At 41.5% G+C, this 24,656-nt stretch overlaps 1 long non-coding RNA gene across 2 annotated transcripts in view; it reads right to left on the reverse strand.

The window, feature by feature from the left end:
* Positions 1-8,570: 8,570 nt before the first annotated feature.
* Positions 8,571-24,656, reverse strand: part of LOC124711548 — a 70,715-nt gene continuing 54,629 nt past the window's right edge. For both annotated transcript variants that reach the window (XR_007005485.1, XR_007005484.1), the window contains exon 2: positions 8,571-8,753. This is a non-coding gene — a long non-coding RNA (uncharacterized LOC124711548). The remainder of the gene's footprint in view (positions 8,754-24,656) is intronic.

Consider the following 24,656-nt stretch of genomic DNA (forward strand, 5'->3'; position numbering starts at 1 on the left):
AGCGCGCCCGTCAATGTCCTCCGCCGCTGACGCAAACATAATGCTTACACCGAGAACCGATCGCGGCCGCCGGGGGCGCCCGCCATCCCCACCACCGCGCGCACGCCGCTGGTCCACCGCAGCCACCCGAGGTCTAGTGGAGGGGGGTGACCGCGCATATAAATAGCCCGCTCTCCGCGAATCTCGACACTTCGCCAGAAGATGGGTAGTATGACACTTCCCGAAACGTCGCGAGATACCAACGCTACCACCCGGCTGGAGACGCGAGAGACCTTCATCAATATTTATCTAGGCAATAACAGTAGTATTCTGTTAACTACAGATCAAAAGAGTCACTAAAGTTATGTGGAACACTAATATACTCGTATACCGCTAACATAGTAACGTAATGCACTTAGACTAACGTTGAAACTCGGGACTTGTCTACCCGCAAAATTAGGCCTAAGATCGCGTATGCGCGATATGGACTTTACGCGTTTTGAAAGAAAATGAAAGATGGAAATTAAAACCTTTAATTCCCCGAGTAGATACGGCACCACTAAATATATGTCTAATGAAAACAACCTAAATTCTTCACTTAATACTTACGCAAACGTCTTAAATTTGTATGTATACCTACGTCTACAGTATGCGGAAACCGGCCCTTAGTTTATATTTTTTCCGTCGGGGAATGTTTTGAAACGAGTGAAACCTTCGATAGATAATATGAAATAGACTCTAATTAGCTTCATTACGATGTTGAAAGTTATTTTAGCGTTAACTACTTATCTTCACGAGCTCAGTATTCAAGCGTGTACGTTCTGCATCGGGCTGCCAGCTATTAATTTGAAGTCATCCGATGGACCTAAAAACATTAATTAATTTATGAATGTGGAGCAAAGATACATCCGTCTCTGTAAATAGCTTCTCAGTAAAACTTTTAAACACTTTTACTCTTCGCGTAATAAATCAAAAACCACTGTTTCGGGATTCGCGCATGTTCAAAGCTATGCGGTCTTTCTCATTCGATTTTGAGGAAATTATTCTGAAAAAAAAGTCCTCGACTTCTTACAGTTTGACATCACAGCTTGATAGTGAGCTCGTTTTATCTTACATATAGCTCATAGTTATTATGCACTGAAGCGACAAAGGAAATGGTACAGGCATGTGTATTCAAATACAGAGATATGTAAACCGGCAGAATACGGCGCTGCGATTGGTAAGGCCTATATAAGACAGTTGTTAAATCGGTTACTGCTGCTACAAAGGCAGGTTATCAAGATATAAGTGAGTTTGAACATGGTGCTATAGTCGGCGCATGAGGGATGGGACACAGCATCTCGGAGGTAGCGATGGAAAAGTGAATTTCCGGTAAATATCAGGAATGCGGTAAAACATCAAATCTCCGGCGTTGCTGCGGCCGGAAAAAGATCCTGCAAGAACGGGACCAACGACGAATGAAGATAATCGTTCAACGGGACAGAAGTACAACACTTTCGCAAATTGCTGCAGATTTCAGTGATTGACCATCAACAAGTGTCAGCGTACGAACTATTCAACGAAACATAATGGACAAAGGTTTTCGGAGCCGAAGGCCCATTCGTGTACCCATGATTTATGTCTCACCTGGGCCCATCAGCACCGACGTTGGACTGTTAATGATCGGTCGGACGAGTCTCGTTTCAAATTTATCGAGCGGATGGACGTGTATGGGTATGGAGACAATCTCATGAATCCATGGACCGTGCATTCCAGCAAGGGACTGTTCAGTCTGGCAGAGGCTCTGTAATGGTGTGGGGCGTGTGCAGTTGGAGTGATTTGGGACCCATGATACGTCTAGATACTACTCTCACAGGTGACAAGTACATAAGCATCCTGTCTGATCACCTGCATCCATTCATATGTTTGTGTGTTCCGACGGCCTTGGGAAATTCCGGCAGGACAATGCGACACCACACAAGTCTAGAATTGTTACAGAGTATCTCCAGGAATACTTTTCTGAGTTTAAATACTTACGCTGGCTACCAGACTCCCCCGATATGAATATTATTGAGCATATCTGGGATGCCTTGCAACGTGCTGTGGTCCACCCCCTCATACTCTTACGGATTTATGGACAGCTCTGCAGGATTCATGGTGTCAATTGCCTCCAGCACTACTTCAGACATTAGTCGAGTCCATGAAACGTCGTATTGCAGCACTTTTGCGTGTTCACGGGGCGCTACACGATGTTAGGCAGGTGTACCAGTTTGTTTGGCTCTTCAGTGCACTTCCCAACTTCCCAAGTAAGGAAATCATTGGGCATATTTTGAAAAGTTTGCAATGAAGAATGTAGTGGCTGACCAATTATATTTGGTTAATTTTAGGACCTAAGCTACTGTGTACGAAATGTAACTGACATATCGAAGTTGGTTTTAATGGTGGAAGGAGAACGTTATGTCTTTACAGTCCGGAGTAAATAACTGAATTATTTTGATATTTAGCCACAACCAGCTACGACGTGCAACACTCAACGTTATGACCGCATGCTACGCGGATGTGTGGCTCGTGTTTCTCTTTCGTAACTGATTTATGAAGTCATTTACAATTACATTTTAAGTTAATATTGCTTTAAGATTTATTTTCGTTTTAAACCTAGACGTGGACAATGCAGATACAGCAGCAGAGTTAGCTACACGCTGCCTACGTAATTTTTTTCTACACCACAAGTTTTAGTCTCTAAACATTCAATAACTGTTTACCGTCAAATGTTCTCGAATAAATGGCGTTCGTTCCAGCGAACAATGAATGAGAAACGGGATTTTACTATTGACATAACTAAACTATTCTGCGTCCTGGATTTTTATGCTTGCCTGCTTGCTTACCTGTTTATACTTATTTGGCCTTTCTTGGTGTAGGCACTCTGCATGTTTGCTACATAATTAGTTATGCTATATTTTAAAAATAGCACTAGCTTCCTATTTTTCTGGACGAACAATATTGAATCTGTGCAGTTATAACGATGTACTTAGGAAAGACTCTGGTTTTTCTGTGTCACTTATTGCAGAAATTAAAAAAAAAACTTATTTTGAGGATGTACAACACAGTTTACTGCAATAGAAATCTGCACAAGCAGCAGCAGAAGATACCGAGAAATTTAACGGTATTCCTGTTACAGCTACACTGAACATGTACAGTCAATATTACATTTTTTGTTCTTAGTCACTGGGTTTTGCCGGAGAGAGGTGCAAATCCTCTATTCAGTTGGTACTTGCTAATACAAATTCCGTTTTTCACCTAGGATATATTGTCACAAGTCAAGTAAGGCATTCTTCTCGGCACTTTTTACTGCCACAGGATAGGGAAAGCTGTGTTATTATCCAGCGGTAGGTTCCTTTTCCCAGCACCTCTCAGCTTCTTTGAAACGCTTCGACGAATCCACGATTGCTGAATGTCGTTTTTTCCTTCCAGTTAGTGTAGTAGGGTTGTCAGGTGGAGTACTCAGGTATTTGAATGAACCTCTGTGCAGTCCGTGATCTAGTGCGCTAAGAACCCTGAAACCGTCTGGTTCCATCATGCATGGAAGGAATCCGTTGTTCTTTGCTTTGGCAGTCAGTGGGGAGTTGCTAGTCTCCTACCAGGCGCCTCCCCAGGTGGCGGATAGGAGAATGCTCACCAGATATGGTGGGTACCGGGGAAATAAAATACCCGGGGTGGACCAAAACTAGCAAACTAGGCACGACGGTTCCACATGTCAGTGGCGGTTTCCAGACAGCGTCTGTTCCACATGTTAGTGGCGGCTGATTTGTGTTTCAAGGCTCCTACCAACTAGCACATGTCAGACCAAAATACAATTACAAGTAAAATCATGGTTCGTGTATGTAATAACAAAAGTACCCCAGGTGGTGAAATCCACCCACCTAGCAGAAAGGTGGCAACCAGTCTACCGGATTCTGGGGAGACCGGACCTACACGACTTGTGAGTGGATCGGAGCACTCTGGAAAACTTCCCAATAATGAAGATTACATTGGAACAGTAAACATACGGACACTAATACAAACCGGAAAATTATACACATTAACAGAAGAATTAAAGAAGCTGAAAATCCAAATCCTAGCAGTACAAGAGACCAGATTTCCTGATAATCAAATCACTGACTACAATGGCTTCAGAATTTTCAAAAGTGGAACGGATAGAAAAATTGGTAAAGGGGCAAACATGCTTGGTTTGGCCTTTATGGTCGAAAAATCCTCAGTTAAATTTGTAAAATCTGTAAAAACTATTAGCAATAGACTAATGTTTCTTAGGTTGAAACACAAGAATAAATATTACACCCTAATTAATGTTCATGCACCCTGCAACGTTGACAATAGAAAGGACCTAGACAATGTGGATAAATTTTGGGAACGATTAGAACTTGAAATGTCAAAGATACCGAGGAATGATGTCAAAATACTTCTTGGAGATTTCAATGCACAGATTGGCAGAGAAAAGAAATACAGGAAGACGGTTGGGCTATACCCAGCACACAAATTGACCAACAAAAATGGCATGCGACTAATCCAACTTTGTCAACAATTCAACATGAAAATCAGCTCAACGTCGTTCAATAAGAAACCAAGAAAACAGAAGACCTGGAGATCCCCTATAAGCCAATTGGGAGAATTTCAAATTGACCATGTGGCTATCTCATATAACTTCCAAAAAGAGATCAGAGATATCCAGGTTAGGAGAGGTGCAAATATTGACTCAGATCATTATCTCACAAGAGTTCGGGTCCAATTCACCCCAAGAAGGAAAACACCAAGAATTCCACCAGCAATCCCAAAATTTGACTTACAAAAACTAACAGAATCAGAAACAATTAAAAAATGGGAAAATTCTCCCGCAAACAACTGGGAAACATTCAAGGAAAAAATCACAAAAATAGCGAAGGAGCAAATACCACTGAAGAAGAAGCACAAACATCCATGGTGGAATATGGAATGCGAAAAGGCAATTCAAGTTCGTACAGAAGCCTTTGCGAAGTACAGTTCAAATAAAAATGAGAAAACTCTTCAAAACTTTTTAGAAACACGGAAACTTTCAAATAAACTTATTAGACAAGAGAAGAGAAAGTATGTAACTCAGCAACTGGAATCAATAGAGCAGATTTTAAAAATTATAATACGCATGGATTCTACAAAACTTTTGCAAACCAAATTAAAGGGTATATCCCTCAAAATGTCTGTTTTCGGAAATCAGATGGGAATCTGGCACTAAGCGACGAAGAAAACTGTGAAGAATTAGCCAAATATTTTGAAACGCTACTAAACTGTCCAGAACCAACAGAAGCTCTTCCAATATTCAGCACTAAAGCCCCGCAACAGCAAGACTCTGTACCGCCAACTGAAGAAGAAATTATCAAACACATAAACAAACTCAAAAATAACAAAGCATCAGGAGAAGATGGAATTGTAGCCGAATTTCTCAAAAGTCTAGGGTCTAACTCAAGAAATGAGCTAGTTAAAATTATTCAAAACATATGGGTTACTGAAGAAATACCAGAAGATTGGAAATGTGCCCTAATACATCCGTTACATAAAAAAGGGGATAAATCGGATGTGAACAACTATAGAGGAATCTCCTTACTTGCCGTCACATACAAGATATTATCAGCTTGTCTTCTTGAAAGAACACAAAAACTGCTAGAACCCAAAATCTCAGATTTCCAAGCTGGTTTCAGACCAAACAGATCATGTCCAGAACAAATTTTAAACTTGAAATTGATTACAAGGATGAGACAAATGCGAAGGAAGCCTACAGTATATGTCTTTGTCGACTTTAAAAAGGCATATGATTCAATTCACAGACCCACACTATTTAAAATTCTTGAAGAACAAGAACTGGATAAGAAGACACGGAACATCATAGAGCAGACATTAACAAATACAAAATGCAAAGTGAAATTCATGGGAAAACTTTCAAAATCATTTGAGATAAAAACTGGGGTTAGACAAGGTGATGGATTATCACCTCTGTTATTTAACTTAGTTCTGGATAGAGTCATGGCAGAATGGGAAAAAGAACTCAAAAAAGAAAAGTACTGGAAACCAATATCGCTGGGAACCAAAAAAGATGACCTACAAATCCCCTACTTAGCCTACGCAGACGATCTTGCAATAATGGCAGATTCTAGTGAAATGGCAGTCAAACAGATAGAAACCTTAAAAGAGTGTGCAGGAAAAGTTGGCCTACAAATATCTTTTGAGAAAACGGTGTTTACAACAACAAACCTAGAAATTTCTAAGTTACAAACCAAATATGGAGAAATTAAGAGGGTACCATACTTTAAATATTTAGGAGAGATAATTTCTGAAAAATACTCACAACAAGAAAGAATATTAAAAGCTCGTAGGGGTCTAGGGCTGGTCCAAAACATTTACAATAAAAAATGTCTATCTATAAATACAAAAATTAAACATTATAAGTCGGTAATTAAACCAATAATGCTATATGCCAGCGAAACCTTGACACTTAAAAGGAAAACAGATATGGAAAACCTGAAGAAAGAGGAAAGGAAAATCATTAGGAAAATTCTGGGACCAAGATGGACCAAAGAGGGGTATAGATTACAGAAAAATTCTAAAATTGAAGAATATTCTAACATAGAGATAGACATGAGGAAGAGGCGTCTAAAATTCTATGGCCACATAATGAGACTTCCCGATCACAGACTTACAAAAAAAATAGTAAGATACGTAGCATCCCTTGTTAATGGAGGAGAATGGATCAAAAATGCAAAGAAAGATCTGGAATTAGCCAACATTACTACTGAAGACATGAACAAAAGAAACAATTTCAAACTTAAAGTTGACAAATGGGAGGTCAAACCAGAGACAAAAGCGCCGAGAACTGGAACAAAATGGAGCGAAGAAAGAAAAGCTGAATTCTCGCAAAGAATGAAGACCTGGTGGGCAAACAAGAAGAATAAGAAGCCCCAGAAGTGAACCATCTTTACTTAGCGTCTTCCATGTTGGGAGCTTTACGACTAATTTTATATATATATATATATATATATATATATATATATATATATATATATAACTGAAAGTGTTCCCAGAGAGTTCAAGCATAGAGTCAACACCAATAGATGACCGGAGACCTTTGATTAGATGGTCTATTTAGTAGTAATGTTTCATTTAAGAATAGTGTGGGAACGCCTGAACAAATCCACTGCCTTACTTTCGACCCTGTCGTTTAGTACATTGTCTTCATGTTTTATCAAAGGACAATATAACTCCTGTTCTGCAGTGAAATCCATTTTATGGCCTTTGTGTTATGGGTGTAGTCTAAGTGTTTTCCAAACATATCCTGTGTTGTCAGCATATATTACTGTCGTTATTGTGTGTTTGTTATTTGTTCTGAATATCTATTACGATAGAGTATACCAGTTTTTACTAGGTGTAAAATGGAACATTCTGTCACATTACATATTACTGCATCTGGATATGGGTCATTATCACGATTTACACTGTATATTCGTTTCTACTGCAAAGAATACTATTATAATATGGTGTCTTATCGAGTAGTTTGGAATCTTTTGTGATACACCGCCAATGTTAGTGATACTAGTTATTCACATACTTCTGTTTTGCTACTGTGTAATTTTGTTCAGTAATGCGTTAGAGATGGAGGAAGAGAAGTCGTTGGATGGTGTGATCTTTATTACTGTGTTTGCCTCCAGTGGGATACTTCCTTTGCTGAAAGGTCTTTTGGTTGCCCTTTGTATCACTGACCTACATGAAGCCTTTTTCGGAAAGTAGTGACCAGATAAGACTGCCAGAATCGTGATGTCTCTTTCCTACACATTTTGGGTGTTATTAGTGTATCCTATCATTGATTTCCATTAACCTTGAATTTTAATCCGGCATTGTATGGTTTGCTACTAATAAGGAACCGAATGTAAACACGAATCCAATTGTCAAGAGGGCTCTTGAATCTAAGAACAGCCAATTACAAAAGAAAATAGCTTAGGTCACAGAAATATCAGGTCCATCCAGTTAGTGGTTCAAATTTTCGCCGACGATTGCTGTGTGCTATCTAGTGATATTTTATATTTGAAGAACACGGTTCTTTTTAATACTTCATTCCAACGTCCCGCGGCGTTATTTCAATCATTTTATTTGGTTGTGATTTGATTGATTGTCGGTTATGTAATGTCATGAATGTTTGAATAACCGTACAGTAAGAAATTAAAGGGAGCTACGTTTTTCGTTGTATGTACTTCTACCATTACTTCTTCGGCAAGTGACTTTTAGATGTCTATAATTGATGGCTGTTAGTTAAGAGTACCTCCGTTTATTCTTCGAAATATTTCGTACCAATTTCAAATAAGTCAGACAGGTATTCTAACACACTTTCTCAGCCCTCTCAAACTACCTGTTGCATAATCCTTTGTAAAGGGTGTAGCACAAAATAGCGAGGAGCACTCCAACTTAGGACTGATAAGTATATCTCTTCATAATCGATTGACTTTGACAAAGGAGAATATTTTTTCCTGAAAGAAGCTTCGGTGTTTCAGAGGGAACTGAGGGAAAAATAAGGAAAATGAGAAACAATACTCAGTAAATACGTATCCAATAGTTTAGTCACAAAAATTACTGTTATTAAACAATTACAATGTAAACAAAAGTAGAGCGGTAAAAGTATTGAGTATCGTTATATTATCTCTTTAGTGGCAGTTGGGTGCCCGTACGTTGGTAGGACTCCACCGTCATGCTTTGATGTCCGATGCAGTGGTATATGCATTATCCTGTAACAAAATCAAACAGAATTACATTGTTACAGTTGACTGGATAAAGAAATGCTTCTCAGCCAAATAATTTCTGTAACACCAAGTGACATGAATGTATGAAGATGATATCGAAAATGGAACATTATATTAATGAACTGTTGACAGTATCAACTCGAATTTGAAAATGAAAGACGTCAAAGAGGGCAATTCTCGATTACATGATAATCATATTACTTGTAATAACAGTAAGGCTCAAGAGAAAAAAATTCTACAGGAAAACGTCTGCAGGATATGTTTGTAATTATAGAGTATCTACATGTACTGTATACACTGGTACCCAAAACATTATTACAACCTTCTTAATGGCTTGTTTGTCCGACTTTGGAAAGAAATACGTAACTTATTCTTCGTATCAGTGATCCAACGGTGCTTGGGTAGCTCGGACGGTAGAGCAATTGTCCATGAAAGGCAAAGGTCTCGAGTTCGAGTCTTGGTCCGGCACACAGTTTTAATCTACCAGTAATTTTTGTATCAGCCCACACTCCGATACAGAGTGAAAACTTCATTGGTGGCTTTGTGGAGGCATGTAACATTGGAGGTCTACCCATAGGTCATGTAATTCGTATAGATAATGCTCCGCTGATTTGTGTACGCGGTGAGGTTGCCCGATAGCGACCCACATGGCTTCCAAGGTATTTAAATCGGGCGAATTTGGTCTCCGAGATGTGAACGTGAGTTCACTATAATGCTCCTCAAACTACTGTAGCACGGTTCTGGATCCGAGACACGGACAATCATACCGCTGAAAGATGACATATTCGTCGGGGAAGACATAAAGCATTAAGGGGGATGCAGGTGGTTCGCAGCGTATATTCGATTACTACGCAGGTCCCATGCAAGCGCAGGAGAATGTCTCCCATAGCATAATACTGCTTCCATCAGGCTGCGCATTTCGAGGAGCCACCGTTCACCTCGAAGACCACATTTGTGGGGACGACCATCGACCTAGCGTAGCAAAAACGTGTTTCACTCGAAGAGCCGACACGCTCCATTCATTGACGGTCGAATCCCGATGGTCCCGAGCACGCTGCAATCGTAATTGACGATGTCGTTGGGCCAACATGTGAACACGTAGGGGTGGTCTGCTGCGGAGCTCCATGTGCAACAATGTACAATGAACGGCGTTCTCCGAAACATTTGTACGTGCACCAGCATTATGCTCCTTCAGAAAAGATGGCAGAGATCACCATCTATCCTACTTTACAGAGCAGACAAGCCTCCGAACCCCATATTCTGTGAAGAGTCGTGGACGTTCAGCCATTTACCACCCTCACAACAGTAGGAGGTTAACATTCAATCACTTCGCCGTTACCGCGATACTCGTTCAGAGCCACTGCGTAATAATAATCTGCCCTTTGTCAAAGCTGCTCTTCATCTCAGAGTAGCTCTTGCAACCGACGTCCCCTATTATTTGATGGATGTATTCCAATCTCTATCTTCCCCTACAGATTTTGCCCTCTACAGATACCTCTAATACCGTGGAAGTCATCCCCTCAGTGCGACGCCATTCATCAGCAGTTCATGCACCCAGGTCACGGGTCCACTCGAAAACCAGCCGTCTGTGAAATTTCCTGGCAGATTAAAACTTTGTGCCGGACCGAGACTCGAACTCGGGACCTTTGCCTTTCGCGGGCAAGTGCTCTACCAACTGAGCTACCCAAGCACGACTCACGACCCGTCCTCACAGCTTTAATTCCGCCAGTACCTCCTCTCCTACCTTCCAAACTTCACAGAAGTTCTCCTGGATACCTTGCAGATCTAGCACTCCTGGAAGAAAGGATATTGCAGAGACATGGCTTAGCCACAGCCTGGTGGATGTTTCCAGAATGAGGTTTTCACTCTGCAGCGTAGTGTGCGCTGATATGAAACTTCCTGGCAGATTAAAACTGTGTGTCGGACAGAGACTCGAACTCGGGATCTTTGCCTTTCGCGGTCAAGTGCTCTACCGCGAAATGCAAAGGTTCCGAGTTCGAGTCTCGGTCTGGCACACTGTTTTAACCTGCCAGGAAGTATCATATCAGTGCAGAGTGGAAATTTCATTCTAGCAGCCGTCTGTAATGTGGTATCAATGGCAGCCTTCGCACGATAATTCCCGTCTCGCTGCTGCTAGTTTCCGACTAATGGTGCGGGATGACACAGAATGTAGCAAGGACCATTACTTTCCTTGGATAGCAGCCGAATATGTGAATGGATTACGGTGTGCCTGGTGCACAATACGCCGATCCTTCCTCGTCGTGGTCAGACGTGATCGACTGGATCCTTGACGACGCGTTTGTCAGCCGTCATTTTACCATGTAGTAGTCTACCATCGGCTGTCACATTCGAAAGCCCCACAAATCAACATGCTGCACTATTCGACCAGCCGACCAGATGGAGACCAACAATGAGGCCTCTTTCAGACTCCGTCAGGTGCTGATGACGCTGTCTCAAATGAGATGAGTTTGCGGCTCCTGCGTGCCTTTTGTAAGTAGCCTGTTTGTATGTTGCCAGTACTGTAGACTGTGTCCTCGGAAATAGATTCTGTGGTTGGACGGACTAGCAGTTAGCGAGTGTATAGAAAAGTGTATAGACATGATTTTCTTAGTGGATTGTAAAGTGAGATGAAATTATGTGTTTATAAGAAAATACGGAAGGAAATGTATAATGTTTGGGCAGTGGAATTATTGACTACTATATAATTTTTGGAACTGGATGTCACAGAAAAAAATTTTCTAAAAACATTGTTTGCATTTCAACAAAATCTTTCTTTTGTTAAACACATGGCTCCTAGTTGTTAGAGTCTATAGTAGTTAGAATCTTTTTATTTAGTTGGCGTTGTAGCTATTTTCTGTAATTGCTGTAATTCGTGTTATGAAGATTTTCTCTGAGGTTAGTGACTTATGAAAAAGAATAGGGTTTCCACTATCGGGATTTGCGATCGAAATGAGTTAAGGCAATGTGAGGTAGTTTGAGGTAGTTCCATATTTCCTTAATTACGTATTTTTTGGATCTGTATTATTATTAGGATTTCTTGCAATTCAGGGCCATTATTTTGTGTTAATAATTGGAAGTCACGTTGTCAATGTATAGAAGTCAGATTGCTTGTATATTGTGCGTAATAAATGAATAGGTTAAGGATGAGTTGTCTTTGTCAGGGAAAATTCTGTAGGTCACTGTTTAAAAAAAAAAAAATTAAAGATAGTTTCACCTTCTTGGCATTTGACGCTACTCATGCCCCTTCTGTATACTACTAGGCCTGGTAAAAACGTTATACACGAACAACACTAATGCACTCTGATGGCCGTTCTACCTGTTACAACTCAGATTAACTATAGTCGCCTGTGGTATGTAGATGTACGAAGTGATATTGATATCCGACCACGTCTTCTGGATGTCTGACTTTTTGTCAAGCAGTGTGTGTGTGTGTGTGTGTGTGTGTGTGTGTGTGTATGTCTGTGTGTGTGTGTGTGTATGTGTGTGTGTGTGTATGTGTGAATTCCTAAGGGACCAAACTGCTGAGGTCATCGGTCCCTAGACTTACATACTACTTATGTTTAAACTAACTTATACTAAGAACAACACACACACCCATGCCCAAGGGAGGACTAGAACCTCCGGCGGGAGTGGCCGCTAGGTCCGTGACATGCCTCAAGCAGTGTATTTTAAACAATATTATCCGATTATTTCTAGAAAATAATTTTAAGGTTTCTGTGCATCAGTTAGTATTTCTACACATAATAAGGCCAAAACAGCTTTTTTTTTTTTTTTTTTTTTTTTTTTTTTTTTTTTTTTTACAGTACAACATTTAGAGCTGTCAGTAGGAGGATGATATAGTCCAGGTAATTTGTTTTCTACTATTATGTGGTTAGCATAGCTTTTCTATAGTGTCTATAGTGTAACACTGCAATGTGCAAACAACAAACAAACGTTAATTAATTCTGCCCATCTCCACACACCTTTCACCACGCAGTCTATTACGCTACTTGAAGAATTTTCCATCATGATACGAGAGATGTCTGGGGTGTGGTAAGAAATCAAAGTTAATTCTACTAGGACGTGCTGAAAACCAATGCCCCTGAATTTTTTTTATGCGGAAAATCTTTACAGCTTTTCTGGTAAGACAAGCATTGTTAACATTCTACAGTTTTATTCTTCATGTCTACATACAGGGTATTCATCAAGGATCATGTGTACGTGCCTCCGCAACCAGCAGAACTCCCTGAAATAAGAAACCGGATTGAAGCAGCTGTCGCTACAATCACTAAAGACACACTTATCAACGTTTGGGATGAACTCGGCTGCAAATGGTGCTCACATTGAACATTTATAAGGTTCTTGGTAAAACTGTTTGAGTTGCTCTTTCATTTGACATATCATTTATAACTGTAAGTTTAATATAATAAATATCATAAAGCGTTAAAATTCCGATATTCATTTATAAACACCCTGTATTTGTTTCTCAACATAGTCATCCTGGCGACGAACACATTTCTCCCAATGAGAGGTCAGTTTGCTGATGTCTTCATGTATGGGTGACTTGTTGACGGGGCCACAAACTTAGCTTGCACCGCTTCATCGCTATCAAAGTGAAGTCCTTGAAGTTCTTTAAGTTTTGAAAACAGATGAAAATCGGATGGGGCCAAGTCTTGACTGTATGGAGGACGAGCAATGACAGTGATCCCAAGGTGGTGGACTGCTGCGCTTGTGTGTGGTCCGACACTGTCAAGCTAAAGGAGAGGGCACTCCATGTGTGGACGAGATCTTCGCTTTCTGACGCACCGACATAATTATGTTAAAGATCGAAATGGCACAAGCTTCAATTCGGAGCCCTCTAGCGGCAGGGGGCTGTAAATACACTCCTGGAATTGGAAAAAAGAACACATTGACACCGGTGTGTCAGACCCACCATACTTGCTCCGGACACTGCGAGAGGGCTGTACAAGCAATGATCACACGCACGGCACAGCGGACACACCAGGAACCGCGGTGTTGGCCGTCGAATGGCGCTAGCTGCGCAGCATTTGTGCACCGCCGCCGTCAGTGTCAGCCAGTTTGCCGTGGCATACGGAGCTCCATCGCAGTCTTTAACACTGGTAGCATGCCGCGACAGAGTGGACGTGAACCGTATGTGCAGTTGACGGACTTTGAGCGAGGGCGTATAGTGGGCATGCGGGAGGCCGGGTGGACATACCGCCGAATTGCTCAACACGTAGGGCGTGAGGTCTCCACAGTACATCGATGTTGTCGCCAGTGATCGGCGGAAGCTGCACGTGCCCGTCGACCTGGGACCGGACCGCAGCGACGCACGGATGCACGCCAAGACCGTAGGATCCTACGCAGTGCCGTAGGGGACCGCACCGCCACTTCCCAGCAAATTAGGGACACTGTTGCTCCTGGGGTATCGGCGAGCACCATTCGCAACCGTCTCCATGAAGCTGGGCTACAGTCCCGCACACCGTTAGGCCGTCTTCCGCTCACGCCCCAACATCGTGCAGCCCGCCTCCAGTGGTGTCGCGACAGGCGTGAATGGAGGGACGAATGGAGACGTGTCGTCTTCAGCGATGAGAGTCGCTTCTGCCTTGGTGCCAATGATGGTCGTATGCGTGTTTGGCGCCGTGCAGGTGAGCGCCACAATCAGGACTGCATACGACCGAGGCACACAGGGCCAACACCCGGCATCATGGTGTGGGGAGCGATCTCCTACACTGGCCGTACACCACTGGTGATCGTCGAGGGGACACTGAATAGTGCACGGTACATCCAAACCGTCATCGAACCCATCGTTCTACCATTCCTAGACCGGCAAGGGAACTTGCTGTTCCAACAGGACAATGCACGTCCGCATGTATCCCGTGCCACCCAACGTGCTCTAGAAGGTGTAAGTCAACTACCCTGGCCAGCAAGATCTCCGGATCTGTCCCCCATTGAGCATGTTTGGGACTGGATGAAGCGTCGTCTCACGCGGTCTGCACGTCCAGCACGAACGCTGGTCCAACTGAGGCGCCAGGTGGAAATGGCATGGCAAGCCGTTCCACAGGACTACATCCAGCATCTCTACGATCGTCTCCATGGGAGAATAGCAGCCTGCATTGCTGCGAAAGGTGGATATACACTGTACTAGTGCCGACATTGTGCATGCTCTGTTGCCTGTGTCTATGTGCCTGTGGTTCTGTCAGTGTGATCATGTGATGTATCTGACCCCAGGAATGTGTCAATAAAGTTTCCCCTTCCTGGGACAATGAATTCACGGTGTTCTTATTTCAATTTCCAGGAGTGTACTTACAAATGAAGACTGAACTTGTAAAATGTTCACTATGTTTGTTTTGTTTTAAAAGCTTTTAAGAGTTTTCACAGAAATTCTGAGTCATTATTTCAACAAACCCCTGTATTTAACTGCAGTATGTTAAACTGAATTAAAAGTTTCAAGTATTACAATATTACTGGAACGATATGCATTGTTTTGCAACAATAAATTAGTTTTCAAAATCCCTGTGAAAAAGTTCTTCAGTAGAGTAGAGAATCTACTTAATTGCAGAAAGCATGTCTACCAGGGACGGCCAAGAACGCGGCACGTGTGCATGCACGCGTGCCGAGCTTTCACACGCGTGCGGATCGCGCCCTTCTGACGTCACACGTCCCCCACCAACACACCAGCTGACTGCGCGCGCATGCGCGGAACTATGAACACGCTGCACGCGACAGTGCATTCGCATAAGGAACACCGCCCTGCTAGCATGTGGCTTAGTTTCATATTACGACATTCGATAATATTAAGCTCTGTACAACACATCATGTTGACCAATACCTAATCTTTGTTGGCTGTTCGTACACCTACAGAAAAATAACAATAACGCTGAGTTTGAATCTGCATTACACCAACAATATCGTGCTTCTCACATCGTCACTCGTAAAATTCTTACAAAATTTAAGCTGAGACATAGAAACAGACTTGAATGTAGTCTACAGCATGCAGTATGATGTGGAATAAGTGATTCCAACTACATGTGAAACAAGCAAATTTTATATTCTGGAACTACTGTACAAAATTTGCAATAACTACAATTCTCAACAAAACATATGACAAATACAACAAAATTATCACCATTAATTTAATTATCTTTGGTTCACTGTAGACATTATAAAGTACATATCCAGCACAAACTGATGGTACACGGACAAACGCAGCCAGTTTCTCATATTTTCGTCACTCAGATTGCCACGTAATCCTGACTTATTTAGTTTCATAATCGAAATAAACCTTTCGCACAATCGTGTGCGAAAGGTTTGTATCGATTATGATCCAAACACTGATATAACTTTTGCAGCCTCATTGTGGAGACGGGGAAACTCTTCCCGAGGAAAACCTTCATAAAATTCCTGGACAGTTTTTACGTAAAAAAATTTGTGCTTTAAATGGGAATTACACTGCAGATCGATCAATTCCATTTGCAAATGCACTGGAGTACTTTCAACTGAAACGGCAAAGGGTCTAGAAAATAGTTCAGAAACAGATGTCAGACTGGCAGTGTCCTGAAAACGTTTAGAAAATTGTGCCTGTAGTTCCTCCAACACAGTAACGAATGAGTCAGAAGTGTTCTCTCTGACTTTAGAGAGTGTAGGGCAATGCGCGGTACTCATTTTCATGAGTTGTTCCTTCCACAATGCGAGTTTCTTATTAAATGCATCCACTTTTTTCATCAGATCAGAAATAAGCTGCTACTCACCTTGCAAAGTCTTATTGAGAGCGTTCAAGTGTGCAGTCAGATCAACTAAAAAGGCGAGGTCTGCAATCCATTTTGGATCTTCTAATTTTGGCGCTGCCTTTCCTTTTTCCTTCAGGAACTCAACAGTAGCGAGTCTTAAATTGAAAAATCTTTCGAGGCATGATCCTCGACTTAACCAACGTATTTCCCAGTGGTAAATAACATGTCCGTACTCTTCGTTCAGTTCCACGAGAAACTGTTGAAACTGACGGTATGCTAAGCCATGCGACTTCAAAAAATGTACTATGGTGACTACCAACTTCATCACGTGCTCCAAATTTGCATACTTAGCACAAAGAGCTTCTTGGCGTACAAAATAATGAATTCCGTACAAATCTTCTGTCGATCGTCCTAGATTTTTACGCAACAATGCCACAAGCCCATTTTAAGCACCTCGAATTGCTGGCGCTCCATCCGTGGTGACTGAAACTAACATTTTCCACTCCAGGCCAACGGCTTCAACTGCCTCTTCAACTGCTTTTAGCAAGTCGGTACCCCTCGTTGTGTGTTTCATTGGTACTAAATCTAACAGTTCTTCTGTCATGTGCAAATTTGTGTCGACTCCACCAACATAAATCGCTACTTGTGCTGTGTCTGAAATATCGGTCGACTCGTCCAAAGCAATCGAGAATGCAATAAACTTGCAGGCACTTTCAATTAACTGCCTGTAGACATCCGCTGCCATGCCAGCTATGTGGCGAGCTATTGTCTGTCTGGAAAGATTAATTTCACTAAACTTCTTTACTTCCAGTGGCGTCAAGAGATCCGCCGCCTCAAAAATACACTCCTTGATGAAATCACCATCACTGAAAGGCTTATTCGCTCTTGCAATTTTGAGCGCTATTTTGTAGCTTGCTCTTAAAGACAGGTCGCTACGTTCGGTTGCAGGCTAAAAAAAGGAAACAAAAATTGAGTGTACTCTAAATTCGAATTCTAACGACAAATATGTACAAATACCAACATCAGAAACACAAAGATTTGTAAGTGGTACTCGCGTTCGGTCCGTCTCGCTGCATAACGCTACGTCTTCTTCATTCCGCCAACTTATTTGATCTATCAACCCAACTAAATCATTAAGTCCTTTGTGTGTGGTGTTATAATGTCGTTCTATTGCAAATTTGCGGTGCCTGGCGAGTATGAGACTGGGTAATAGACACTGAGAATTTTCATCCTTCTCTTCGAAAAAATATTGCAATTCCCATTCACTCTGAAGGCTCGTGACGTTGTGTTACTACCCCGCCTCTTTGTGTGCGTGCGTTCCATTGCAACAACCACTGTACAGTACTTATAGACTTCCTCTGAATCGCTAACAAATAGCGAGGAATAAACATGGCTGACACTACGAATCAACTAATACATCCTATGCCGGATGAAAAGATGTCGCATCGCACAACTAGTCTAATGTCGCGCCGTGCCGAGCAGTGTCGCGAAAGACCGAGTAAAGCCGAGTAGTGGCGAGGCGGACCAAGCCCTGGACAGCACGTGTGCAGCACATCTGTACACGCGCGGAGTTTGGCATGCCGTGTCCGTCCCTGATGTATACCCATGTAAATGACTTCTTTGGGTATCAGTTACTGCGGACGTTGTTTTTGACCTTGATATTGTGATCATGCAATTTACCGGAATGCGTCATATTAATAATTGTAAAGGATATTAATGAGTGTATGCATAGTGAAAGAGTTGTCGAAGTAGCAGTTTTCTTAGAGAGAGCTATACAGACTGTTTAATGGCTAACACCAGTTATAATCATTATAAAATGTTTTACTATCCCAAAGATATTATCTCTGTAACTCGAGTTTAATACTAAATGATTCCTTAACTTTTTGGTGAATGGAAATAACTACAATACAATAAATTCTTCACTGTTAGATCACGAATGGTTCAAATGGCTCTGAGCACTATGGGACTTAACTTCTAAGGTCATCAGTCCCCTAGAACTTAGAACTACTTAAACCTAACTAACCTAAGGACATCACACACACCCATGCCCGAGGCAGGATTCGAACCTGCGACCGTAGCGGTCGCGCGGTTCCAGACTGCAGCGCCTTTAACCGCTTGGTCACCACGGCCGGCAGATCACGAATAGCTGTACTCATGGGTACTGAAAATGTACCGGAACTATTGCGTTTCAGTATGTCTGACATCTGCGTTATTCAATGCATGCTGTGATGTAACCCCAAAAACTGAACCCTGCTGAATCCGTGTAATTCCACGTGTTTCTGTATTGTAGTTAATACATTGTGGTGTTGCAGGAGAAGCACTAAGCGTTGAGCCTTTAAATACAATCGAATATTTGGAGAAAACACTTCTGTTAACACCGAAATTTTCACAAATTTTATTGTGACTTCGAAACCACACTGGTCAAACGTCTTGTGCTTCAGGGAACGGTATCTTCTTTTGAGGTTAAGTGATGTGCCTGTATCTTTGAGGCTTCGTATAATGATAGAGCAACGAACTAAGAAAAAATATCATTACAAGTGGTAAAATAATGGAAACGGAAGTATAAAAATAATGAAAACGGAAGTCTATGACTGAGCATTCCAGACAAGAGGCGAAATACTCTTCGAACTATTATCTTACGTAAGAGATAATTGAAAAGTGCGAAACTTGAATTACTAAGAGCAAAGTTGAAAAATCTATTGAAATGGATGATGTAATCTCGAACCACTTATTGACATTTCTGTGTTCTCAGTCATTTGCCATGTTTAGTTTCTAAAGGTAACAGCAAGCAAGCAAGCAAGCTTACTAAGAAATGAATTCGTGTTTTCATGAGGTCCTTCATTTGAATGTAACACACCCTGATAACTTACTGCAATTGAAAGAAAGAAAAGAATTAGATCCTTACATCATATATGAATGTTTGGTATTGAAAGGAGTTACGTAGGAATTTATTTATTTGCTTATTTTTGAGTCATCTATCTCCTCACTGATTTGATGCAACCCGCCATGAATTATTCTCCTGTGCCAACCTGTTCATCTCAGAATAGCACTTGAAACCTACGTCGTCAGTTATTTGGTAGATATATTCCAATCTCTGTCTTCATCTACAGTTTTCATCCTCTACAGCTCCCTATAGTAACTTGGAAGATATTCCCTGATGCCTTAACAGATGTCCTACCATCATGCCGCTACTGTTTTCCACAGTTTTCTTACCTCGCCGATTCTGCGGAGAACCTTATTCCTTACCCAATCACTCCATCTAATTTTCAACATTATTCTGTCGCACCACATCTCAAATGTTTCGATTCACTTCTGTTCCAGTTTTCCCAAAGCGCATGTTTGACTACCACACAATGCTCTGCTCCAAACACACATTCTCAAAGTGCATGTTTGACTACCATACAATGCTGTGCTTCTAACGTACATTCTCAGAAATTTTTTTCTCGAATCAAGGGCTATGTTGGATATTAGTAGACTTCTCTTGGTCGGGAATGCCCTTTTTGCCAATGCCATTCTCCTTTTTACATCTTTCCTCCTATGTCCATCATGGGTGATTCTGCTGCATATGTAGAAGAATTGGTTCAAATGGCTCTGAGCACTATGGGACTTAACATCTGAGGTCATCAGTCCCCTAGAACTTAGAACTACTTAAACCTAACCAACCTAAGGACATCACACACATCCATGCCCGAGGCAGGATTCGAACCTGCGACCGTAGCGGTCACGCGGTTCCAGACTGAACCGCCTAGAACCGCATGGCCACACCGACCGGCTGTAGAAGAATTCCTTAACTTCATCTACTTCATCATCAATCCTGATGTTAAATTTCTTGCTGTTGTCATTCATATTTCTTCGATTTACTATCAAAACATATTCTGTGCTCATTAGACTGTTGCAAATCCTGCAATGATTCTTCATTTTCACTAAGGATAGCAATGTCATCAGCGAATGTTGTCATTGCTATCCTTTCGCCTTGAATTTTAAACGCAGTCTTGAATCTTTCTTTTATTTCCGTCGATGTTTCTTCTATTTAGAGATTGAACAGTAGGGGCGAAATACTACATACCTATCTTGCAACCTTTTTAATCTGAGTACTCCGTTCTTGATCTCCCACTCTTAGTGATCTCTCTTGGTTCTTGTACATGTTCTATGTTACCGGTCATTCGTTATAAATCACCCTTATTTTTCTCAGATTATCAACCATCTTGCACCATTTTCTACTGTCGAACGCTTTTTCCAGGTCGACAAATTCTGTGGACGGTCTTGATTTTTATTTAGTCTTTCTTCATTTATGAACCGTAACGTCAAAACTGCCTATCTGATGCTTTTAGCTTTCCTGAAGCCAAACTGAGACTCGTCTAACACATCCTCAATTTTCTTTTCCATTCTTTTGTGTATTATCCTTGTCAGCAACTTGGATGTGTGAACAGTTAAGTTGACTGGCCAATAAGTCTTGCACTTGTCGGCTCTTGCAGTCTTGGAAATTGTGTACATGATGTTTTCCCGAAAGTCAACTGGTATAGCGCCAAACTCATACAATCTACACACCAACTTGAATAGCCGTTTTGTTGCAAATTCCCCCAATTATTTTGCAAATTCTGTTGGAACTTTGTCTATCCCTTCTGCCTTATTCGATCTTAAGTGATTCAAAGCTCTTTTAAATTCTGATAATGGATCCCCTATCTCTTCTACATCGAGGCCTGTTTCTTCTTCTATCGCAGGACCACCACGGCGTGCCAAACTCCACGCGTGTACAGATGTGCTGCATGCATGCCTTCAAGGGCTCGGTCCGCCTCGCCACTACTCGGCTTTCCACGGTCTTTCACGGCACTGCGCGGCATGGCGCGACATTAGACTTCCTGTGCGATGCGACATCTTTTCATCTGGCATAGGGTGCATTAGTTCATTCGTAGTGGCAACCATGTTTATTCCTCGCTATTTGTTAGCGATTCGTAGAAAGTTTATAAGTACTGCACTAGACTTCCGTTTCCATTATTTTACCACTTGTAATGATATTTTTTCTTAGTTCGTTGCTCTATCATTATACGAAGCCTCAATGATACAGGCACATCACTTAACCTCAAAAGAAGATACCGTTCCCTGAAGCGCAAGACGTTTGACCAGTGTGGTTTCGAAGTCACAATAAAATTTGTGAAAATTTCGGTGTTAACAGAGGTGTTTTCTCCAAATATTCGATTGTATTTAAAGGCTCAACGCTTAGTGCTTCTCCTGCAACACCACAATGTATTAACTACAATACAGAAACACGTGGAATTACACGGATTCAGCAGGGTTCAGTTTTTGGGGTTACATCACAGCATGCATTGAAAAACGCAGATGTCAGACATACTGAAACGCAATAGTTCCGGTACATTTTCAGTACCCATGAGTACAGCTATTCGTGATCTAACAGTGAAGAATTTATTGTATTGTAGTTATTTCCATTCACCAAAAAGTTAAGGGATCATTTAGTATTAAACTCGAGTTACAGAGATAATATCTTCGGGATAGTAAAACATTTTATAATGATTATAACTGGTGTTAGCCATTAAACAGTCTGTATAGCTCTCTCTAAGAAAACTGCTACTTCGACAACTCTTTCACTATGCATACACTCATTAATATCCTTTACAATTATTAATATGACGCATTCCTGTAAATTGCATGATCACAATATCAAGATCAAAAACAACGTCCGCAGTAACTGATACCCAAAGAAGTCATTTACATGGGTATACATCAGGGACGGACACGGCATGCCAAACTCCGCGCGTGTACAGATGTGCTGCACACGTGCTGTCCAGGGCTTGGTCCGCCTCGCCACTACTCGGCTTTACTCGGTCTTTCGCGACACTGCTCGGCACGGCGCGACATTAGACTAGTTGTGCGATGCGACATCTTTTCATCCGGCATAGGATGTATTAGTTGATTCGTAGTGTCAGCCATGTTTATTCCTCGCTATTTGTTAGCGATTCAGAGGAAGTCTATAAGTACTGTACAGTGGTTGTTGCAATGGAACACACGCACACAAAGAGGCGGGGTAGTAACACAACGTCACGAGCCTTCAGAGTGAATGGGAATTGCAATATTTTTTCGAAGAGAAGGATGAAAATTCTCAATGTCTATTACGCAGTCTCATACTCGCCAGGCACCGCAAATTTGCAATAGAACGACATTATAACACCACACACAAAGGACTTAATGATTTAGTTGGGTTGATAGATCAAATAAGTTGGCGGAATGAAGAAGACGTAGCGTTATGCAGCGAGACGGACCGAACGCGAGTACCACTTACAAATCTTTGTGTTTCTGATGTTGGTATTTGTACATATTTGTCGTTAGAATTCGAATTTAGAGTACACTCAATTTTTGTTTCCTTTTTTTAGCCTGCAACCGAACGTGGGGACCTGTCTTTAAGAGCAAGCTACAAAATAGCGCTCAAAATTGCAAGAGCGAATAAGCCTTTCAGTGATGGTGATTTTATCAAGGAATGTATTGTTGAGGCGGCGGAACTCTTGACGCCACTGGAAGTAAAGAAGTTTAGTGAAATTAATCTTTCCAGACAGACAATAGCTCGCCACATAGCTGGTATGGCAGCGGATGTCTACAGGCAGTTAATTGATAGTGCCTGCAAGTTTATTGCATTCTCGATTGCTTTGGACGAGTCGACTGACATATCGGACACATCACAAGTAACGATTTATGTTGGTGGAGTCGACACATATTTGCACATGACGGAAGAACTGTTAGATTTAGTACCAATGAAACACACAACGAGGGGTACCGACTTGCTAAAAGCAGTTGAAGAGGCAGTTGAAGCCGTTGGCCTGAAGTGGAAAATGTTAGTTTCAGTCACCACAGATGGAGCGCCAGCAATTCGAGGTGCTCAAAATGGGCTTGTAGCATTGTTGCGTAAAAATCTAGGACGATCGACGGAAGATTTGCACGGAATTCATTGTTTTGTACACCAAGAAGCTCTTTGTGCTAAGTATGCAAATTTGGAGCACGTGATGAAGTTGTACATTTTTTGAAGTCGCATGGCTTAGTACACCGTTAGTTTCAACAGTTTCTCATGGAACTGAACGAAGAGTACGGAGATGTTATTTACCACTGGGAAATACGTTGGTTAAGTCGAGGATCATGCCTCGAAAGATTTTTCAATTTAAGACTCGCTATTGTTGAGTTCCTGAAGGAAAAAGGAAAGGCAGAGCCAAAATTAGGAGATCCAAAATGGATTGCAGACCTCGCCTTTTTAGTTGATCTGACTGCACTCTTGAACGCTCTCAATAAGACTTTGCAAGGTGAGTAGCAGCTTATTTCTGATCTGATGAAAAAAGTGGCATTTAATAAGAAACTCGCATTGTGGAAGGAACAACTCATGAAAATGAATACCGCGCATTGCCCTACGCTCTCTAAAGTGAGAGAGAACGCAACTTCTGACGAATTTGTTTCTGTGTTGGAGGAACTACAGGCACAATTTTCTAAACGTTTTCAGGACACTGCCAGTCTGCCATCTGTTTTTGAACTATTTCCTAGACCCTTTGCCGTTTCAGTTGAAAGTACTCCAGTGCATTTGCAAATGGAATTGATCGATCTGCAGTGTAATTTTCGTTTAAAGCACAAATTTTTTTACGTAAAAAGTGCCCAGGAATTTTACGAAGGTTTTCCTCGGGAAGAGTTTCCCTGTCTCCACAATGAGGCTGCAAAAGTTATATCAGTGTTTCGATCGACATACGTGTGCGAAAGGTTTATTACGATTATGAAACTAAATAAGTCAGGATTACGTGGCAATCTGAGTGACGAAAATATGAGAAACTGTCTGCGTTTGTCCATGTACCATCAGTTTGTGCCGTATATGTTCTTTATAATGTCTACAGTGAACGAAAAATAATTAAATGAATGGTGATAATTTTGTTGTATTTGTCATATGTTTTGTTGAGAATTGTAGTTATTGCAAATTTTGTACAGTAGTTCCAGAATATAAAATTTGCTTGTTTCACATGTAGTTGGAATCACTTATTCCACATCATACTGCATGCTGTAGACTACTTTCAAGTCGGTTTCTATATCTCAGCTTAAATTTTGTAAGAATTTTACGAGTGACGGTGTGAGAAGCACGATATTATTGGTGTAATGCAGTTTCAAACCCAGCGTTATTGTTATTTTTCTGTAGGTGTAC

This window comes from Schistocerca piceifrons, chromosome 8 (genome assembly GCF_021461385.2).
Source record: "Schistocerca piceifrons isolate TAMUIC-IGC-003096 chromosome 8, iqSchPice1.1, whole genome shotgun sequence".
Lineage (NCBI taxonomy): Eukaryota > Metazoa > Arthropoda > Insecta > Orthoptera > Acrididae > Schistocerca > Schistocerca piceifrons.